This window comes from Haliotis cracherodii, unplaced genomic scaffold, assembly GCF_022045235.1.
Source record: "Haliotis cracherodii isolate W230 unplaced genomic scaffold, xgHalCrac1.p SCAF_22, whole genome shotgun sequence".
In the NCBI taxonomy this organism is placed as follows: domain Eukaryota; kingdom Metazoa; phylum Mollusca; class Gastropoda; order Lepetellida; family Haliotidae; genus Haliotis; species Haliotis cracherodii.
Genome location: NW_027266278.1, coordinates 8,651,859 through 8,659,403, shown reverse-complemented (window position 1 = coordinate 8,659,403; position 7,545 = coordinate 8,651,859).

Here is a 7,545-nt window from a genome sequence, read left to right as displayed (position 1 = left end):
ACCTGATCTCATTTGTACATTCTGAACTCTCGTGAGTTTCACTGCAACGGAAGCACCTTGCCTTGTTAGTGCAAGTTTTGGCCCTGTGACCGAATTTTTGACACTTGTAACATCGGAGTGGATCTGGAACATAAAGCTCCAGTCGATGTTAAAGTAACCAGCTTTTATGAACTTTGGAAGAGTTGTCACAGAAAAGTAAAAAGCTATGTTTTTGTATCGATAATGGTTCCATCTTGAGTGCTGACACGTTGATTTTTAAGTTCAGCTGCTATCTCTTCTTCTGTCATGTCTGACAGACAGCGAGCTCGATCATGAACGATGCCCCTACTTGAGTTCAGTGTCTTGTGCGCTGAGACAACAACCTGTGTGTTTACAAACTGCTGAAGACCAAGCAGATTGACAGATTGTTGTCTCCGTGCACATTCCACAAGGATGGATCCACCACGGAGACGTGTTACATTTTTAACCTCACCACAGGCACTTTGTATGCCCTTTGAGATCGCAAACGGGTTGAGTTTTAAGGACTTTCATCAACAGTTGAAATCACTAAGAATCTTGGCCAAGATTCAGGAAATGTTTGAGATAATTCTTCATCAGATGCTGAAGAAAGGTGCATTCTTTTGCTTGCTTTAGATCAACTAGTGGATGTATTGGTAGCCATGGTATAATAATGATATTCAGCACCCCTGCTTCCCACCCGCCATCGAGTGTCAACAAGGACGATGTTGCAGTGGAAGCCAGCCTTTTACATCACAGGCACTGATGAAGAGCAACCTCCAGGTGGTGAGTGCTGGGTAACGCTGATCGCTCTTCCCCCGGGGTACAATGTGTCCTCAGCACCCCATCGCTTGTCATATTGGGCAACCTGTTTGTCGTGGGTTGCGTCCCTGTGTCGGAGGAGGATGGGAGTCTGGTAGTTGAGGGCACTAGTTACTGGAACTGTGTTCCTTTAATAAACACACTACTTTGACCCTGAGTGAGGTAGGATGGGCCCGGTCTTATCAGTCGGCTGGTCATGCCAAGCCCTGTGCGTATTATTGTTTATGCACACGTGTGTTATATTTTAGTGTATATTTTGGTCTTGGTCATGTTTGTATGAATTAACAATTTTGGATGGAATAAATTGCTTAGAGTCTTATGCCAGAGGGTGGTGGCTCATGGGCCAATCTGGTGATGTTGACCTCTGTATGTCTCTACTTTTTTGTCATGGACTGAGCCAGTCTGGCACTACATCTGGTAGACAAGTATAGCTATTCAAGTGATATTTGCTGGAGTATAACATCCCTGTATCCCTGGTGTTTGCATGCTGGAAATCCGATGCGCTTCAACATTGTCCCTGTTGCCACTCGATGGTGGATGGGGAGTAGGTATGCTAAAACACTTTATTTCACCATGTCAATCCATCTATCTGGTTCATGAACAATTTGCAACGACGAAAAAAGACATCTTGAAAATGATGATTCTGAAAACATTCCCAAGAAATACGATTCATAGGCTCGATTCCTGGTGATCGAGGCTGCTGACAAGCAGCCTTTAAATTTGAATTCAATTTCTATTTCAAAAGCTATTAATGGACAATGTGGAGAAGTGAAGAACATGTAACTCGTCTCTGTAACTCCGTTTCCTTTCTTGCAGAGTGTGTGAAGAAGCAGCAACCTCCAAATCTCTTGTCCATCAGACCGCCTCCGTGGTCTTGTGGTAGAGCGTCCGCCCGGAGAGCGGAAGGTCCGGGGTTCGATCCCCGGCCGCGTCATACCAAAAGACGTTAAAAGATGGTACTTGTTGTTACCCTGTCTGGCGCTCGGCATTAAGGGGCTAAAACAAGGACTGGTCGGCTCGGAGTCAGTATACTGTGTCTGAGTGGGGTATTCATGTTAAACTGCGGCATGGTATCTCAGTGAGCTAGCACTATAAATCGGCATCAGTCCGGACTAGTACAAGCAGCCACACACACACGTACATGCACGTCGCTATATAAGTGCAATAATCTTGGACGCGACGTTAAACCCAATTTCACCTCACCTCTTGTCCATCAGTCAGTTTGCCAATGTTGAGGTTGCTGTTTCAGTACATAAGACTCTAAACTCCAGTCGAGGCATTGTTCGTGACAGAGCTCGATGGCTTTTTGACATGTCTAAACAAGAAATTGTTACAGAGTTGAAAGATCTTGCCGTGACATATGTAAAACGTTTTACCAAAAGGTTAGATGGTGTTATCACTCCCATGAACACATTTGATCAAACTATTCCTCATTCAGTTAAAGATGGTTGTGTACTCCCCAATCCACCCCGATGTAATACTTGCCAACAGTTTGACCATGGTTCCAAATCCTGTGATCGTCCTAGTGTTTGCCAGCGTTGTGGTGGTAAACATGATAGCAACGAATGTAGGACAGATGTTAAGTGTGCCAACATATAGCCTCGTCAAAGACCAGTCCTATATGAAAAACTGAACCCAGATATTGAGATTGAAACATCTAAACAATATTTCGTCTCTGGAAGCCAAAAATCAAGTAGCTAACCAGTTACCATCAACTATTACTAATCTGTTGCAGTGCCTCGTTCTATTTCCACCTCATTAATCGAATGTCAGACTGAGTTGACACGGGTTCACTCTGATCAAGCAGTTGAAACAACATCTGTCATTCAGCCCAACAAATCAGATTGTCACCCCAGTACATCATCTTCAGAATCACAGACGGATTCACAATCTTAACCAGTTATTGAAAAACCAGGCATTGTTCATATGACAAAGAGAGAAAGAAGAACCCCTAAATAGACAACATCTTAGGATACACTCTCCTTCAAGTGCCTGTCCATAACTCCTTTTGACCTTTGACCATGGAGGTAACTCCGTCTTCACAGGCCCGTGCTAGGAGTTCATCTTCTTCACGCTCGCGCGTGAGGTCACTTATTGAGACACCATGACTCAAACGCCTCATATGATTCAGTGGAATTGCAGATAACTAATGAAACATTTTAATGAGATTCAACTGCGAGCTCCGGACTTTAAACCACCAGCACCGAGTCTCCAAGAGACATATACTAAAGTGAGTGAGTGAGTATAGTTTTACGCCGCTTTTAGCAATATTCCAGCAATATCACGGCGGGGGACACCAGAAATGGGCTTCAGACATTGTACCCATGTCGGGAATCGAACCCAGGTCTTCGGCGTGACAAGTGAAGGCTTTAACCACTAGGCTACCCGACCGCCCACATATACTAAAGACAAGGATGTATTATATTTAAGGCAATACAATTGCTATCATTCGTTTGAAGTTCTACTACATTGATCAAGCAAGGCATCATCCATAGCACTGTTCCCCTCAATACAAATCTTCAAGCTGTGGCTGTCCGACTTACATTGCACATTGCAGTTACTTTAAGCTTCTAATATATTCCTCCTTTGAATACTCTTAACCCTTCTGACCATCCACCAACAACAAGGTGGAATTTTACAAAGTCTGATTAGTAATTATATGAATAATTATCTACTGAAAAATTAACACCTGACATTTTAGACATGTTAAAGATCCGACAGAGTTGTTTTTAGACATGCTGAATGAAATTGCTGATGAAACAATCTCTAATTTTCCTCCTTCGTGGCATAAAGCCATTGTCTTCCCAATACCAAAGCCTGGCCCGGATCATACAGGTCACTCTAACTATCGACCTGTATCTTTTACAAGTTGCCTGTGTAAAACCACGGAACGAATAGTGAATAATAGATTCGTTTGGTATTTGGAAACCAATAATCTTATTACAAATATTCGATGTGGTTTCCTAAAAAGTCGGAGTACTATCGACCATTTACTATTATTAGAATCCATTGATAAAAGTGAACAAACAACATGCATTGTCTTTTCGATCATGAGAAAGCCTATGACACTACTGTCAGATACCATTGATCTTACAACGAGTTGTTTCAAAACGTATCTAACGAGCGAAAGCGAGTTAGATACGCTTTGTAACAACGAGTTGTAAGATCAATGGTATCTGACAGGCACGAGTGCAGTAATCTGTTTCTTACACACCCTAAAATCGCATCGAACTGATTAGCATCGAACCGATGAATTTTGTCTATTCTCATAATTGCAGTAGCGCATTAATACAAAACACCATAGTCATAAGTGACGTCATCCTATGTGCTGTTACTTCTAATAAATAATGTGACCCTACACAAACAGGTTTCCGTCATATCTGTGGATTATCAAGGCGATGATGAAAATACAAACTAGACAAAAACAAAGAACACGCTGGGTGCCAAGTTGAAAGTTTACTCCTCAAAGAAATTACCAAATATGTACAACAATGTTTACTTCTGTATGACGTCACTACCGGCGACCGACTTTTACAAAATGGCGTGTTCACTAACAACAGTACGCGGGATTTCCAGAGGAGGATTTTCGTTGATTGAGGGATCGTATACACATAAATGTTACACATAAGTGATCAGAAACATTCTGACAATCTGCGGACTGTTATTTGTTTACCATGTTTTCCAATGTAACAAAGATAATTAGTCAGAAATGCAGATAACTACCGTCATCGTTGTGCTGATTAAGCGTCAGTCATGGCGTCACACAGGACGGAAAAGTTTACGGCTTTTGTTGAATTTACCACATCATTGTAATGTGTATATGTGTATTTCCATAATTAGTGCAACGATACTCTTCCCGTGAATATTCTCAAACGCGTGATCGAGCCAATGTATGCACCAATTAGACGAACGTACCTCTACAAATGCTACACAGTGTAAAATCAGAATTTTGCTTTGTGTACATTTCAGCAAGTACAGTTTTCCGAGCACAGTTTTCGTTTCCATACCTAATTTATTTCGCATGATTTCATCTAGATAATCTGCATTGGTGACAAAGACCATTTATCAATTGTTTCGAGTGAGTGAGTGAGTGAGTTGGGTTAAACGCCGCTTTTAACAGTACTCCAGTTAGACGCGGTGTGTCAGCTTAATGTGGGAGGAAAGCCCGAAGTGATGCAGGTCTCAGACGTTTACCACTTCGGTGAAACCCACGAGCACGGGTATGGTGCTGACAAACCTAGAAACATAATCGGGGCGAACCGGGATTCGAACCCACAATAATAGGTTTCTGGCGTGCCCAATGGACGCAACTCTTCACAGCGAATCGCGGCGCCTTAGACGACTGGGCCACCCGTGCCCCCGCCATTGTTTCGAAATGTATGAGGAATTCAGGGATGCATGTATAGCAGCTGAGTTTGAAATATACCTGATCGAATAGGCGTCTCATAACCGGCATTTTGTAAAGAATCCAATATGGCGGAACGTACACTTCGGCGTTCGTGTATGCGTATTTTCCAAAACATTCTAAACGATTCTGGACTTATCAGCGACGTTTCAGAATTATCTTTAGTGATTTGATACCCGTGATCGCTAATATGCTATTTTTCTACTTTAATTATTCGAATAAATATCCGATATTTAGATTTCTAAACACACAATAAATATTTATATAACGCCGTGAATTGTGATTTGGCGAGGTTTACAATGTATCTAATTTTCAGAAGTCACTTTCAGTAATTTTGAATTGCATGAAATGACAGTAAATGATAAACAGAAAGGGGAATTCAAAACTGTGCACATGAAGTGTATTAGTCTGAGTGATGTATTTTGAATTTTATTCGATTTCGAAATGAGGGTTGAAGAGGAGGGACATATGTGTGGCTGTGGCATCCAGGGGGGTATAATTACACTCTGAAAAAAAGATAATGTTGACATAACAACAGATAATGTAACTAGTAATAATACCAAACAAACTCGCAGACGAGGACGAGTTTGTTTATTTTTATTATTAATTACACGGTCCTGTTGTTCACTACTGGCGTAGGTGAACATTCGACTGAAGCACGAGCAACTTATGAATGACTTTCACTCAGGAAAGTAGTCCGTCATCATCTGACCTCAGGTCATCACCATGGAGTAGCCAATCACGGGCCTTGAATTCGATCTCACACATATGTTTGATACCAGTTATCTCAAATGGGTTTCTCACCCACAGGTGTTTAAGAAAAGGCAGTATTTTGTCTGTTACATTATTTAGAATCAAGATACACATTCTCTCAAAGGTGTTGAAAGATTCAGTTGATTGATCGTAATTTGTGGACGATTTTAACATTTCTTGATTTCTTGTCACGGTAAAAACATGCACACTACTGTGAGACAACTGCAATTGTGTCTCATTAAAATCCACAAATGGTCGCTTGCTAACGGCTTCAAATGTTCTAAAAATAAAATTAGTTGTATACACATCTGCAGCAAATATAGACAGCACAAAGACCCAGAACTATTTCTATCTGATACACCCTTCAAAGTTGTTGTTGAGGAAACAAAGTTCTTGGGGCTTATTGACACTTTTGCCACATATAAAATATCTCAAGGCAAAGTGCCTGAAAGCATTAGACTTGCTTAAAGTCGTATCACACTCTAAGTGGGGCGGGGATCACACAACCCTCCTCCATTGATACTCATCTTTGATCCACTCAAAATTGGATTACGGTTCCATCATTTATGGCGGCGCCTGTAAAAGGAACTTACTAAATTGGATTCAATTGATCACCAGGGCTTGAGGCTCTGTCTTGGAGATTTCATGACCTCTCCTGTTGATAGCATATATGTAGAGGCTAATGAGCCTCCGTTCAAACAACATCGTTTAAATCTTGCATTACAATATATCACAAAATTAAGATAAAACCCATCAAATCTAGCATATGATTGTATTTTTAATCCTCTCTGCGAGGAATTATTCGAAAACTAAAGCGAAGCTGATTCCACTTCTGGGGATAAGATCACAACCACAAATAAAAGCAGCTCATATTGGTCTCGATATCAATGCATCCTACCGTTTACTGTCTACGCTTCCTTGGCAATTCGTCAAACCAGAAGTAGACCTTACACTTACTAATTTTAAAAAACATCTGATAAAAAATAATGTTTCAACAAGAATATGTCCAGTTACGCCCTGAATTTAATTCTCACCGCTCCATCTTCACAGAAGGATCCAAAGATGGCGGCAATGTTGCCAGTGCCACTATCATTGTTTCAAAAACTTTTTCTTCCAGATTACCAGATAACAGCTCAATATTTACTTCTGAAGCTAAAGATATTCAAACAGCCTTGACATATATTCAGAAACAAACTGCAAGTAAACACTTCTTCTTTTTCTCTGCTTCTTTATTATGCCTACAGGCACTTAAGACTGTCAACTCGAATCATCCGTTAATTCTTGATATTTTAGAACTTGACAATAATCTTGCTACTGGCCAATACGACATCGTCCTTTGTTCGTTGCCTAGTCATTTTGGTATTGCTTGTAACATATGAGCTGACGCTGCAGCTAAAGCAGCTCTTGACAAACCAATGTCTCATCTCATCCCTCCAATAATTTTAAACCTCGCATCAAGGAATATATTCGTAGTTTGATGCTGAAAAAATGGGACATCCAAGTAGGTTAATTAAACTTCATGAATTTAAACCCAAATTAGGTTACACCTAATCGGGTTGTCAATCCAG